Below are 621 nucleotides of genomic sequence, written 5' to 3'. Positions count from 1 at the left end.
ATTTTTGGTCTAAATTAATGTTCATCAAGTACCGACTACATAAAGTTGCTACCATAAAAGAACAGACTACTGTATTAATAAAATTAATTTTTTGCAAAGTGATCATTAGGAAGTCAGTCAGATCTTGATGCCTCAACCACTGATTTCAGAGCATCCCTACTTGTCTTGATTTGATTTATACGTAGGCACGTACATATGTATATGGGTGTATTTTAAAAAAAAAAAATTGGAAAAGTTTTTTATATTATATTTTTGGAAACTAGTATGAGATAGTTTTATGTTAGCTTTGGTTTGTTTTAATTTATAGAAAACCAAACTGTTTTTCAGTTCAAGTGCCCTTGGCTTTGATTTTCCGAAAAGACTTCAACAAGCACTTTTATTATGAACTTTAGATTGGTTAATTAGAGCTTATAAAAAGTTACTGGCCTTTAGAATGGTTAATTTTAGAGTTTGTAAAATGTTAATAAGAGTGGAGGAACACTTATTATAATCACAATCAATATATATACTTCAAAGACTAAAGCAATGATGAATAAATAAAATAAAACGTGTGGTGGGCGTATGGGTGGAGGGCGATGGGGCTCTTTTATCTGTCACTGAATTAGAAATGGATTTGTTGTC

This window comes from Lycium barbarum, chromosome 1, assembly GCF_019175385.1.
Source record: "Lycium barbarum isolate Lr01 chromosome 1, ASM1917538v2, whole genome shotgun sequence".
Lineage (NCBI taxonomy): Eukaryota > Viridiplantae > Streptophyta > Magnoliopsida > Solanales > Solanaceae > Lycium > Lycium barbarum.
Note: the sequence above shows the minus strand (reverse complement) of the source record.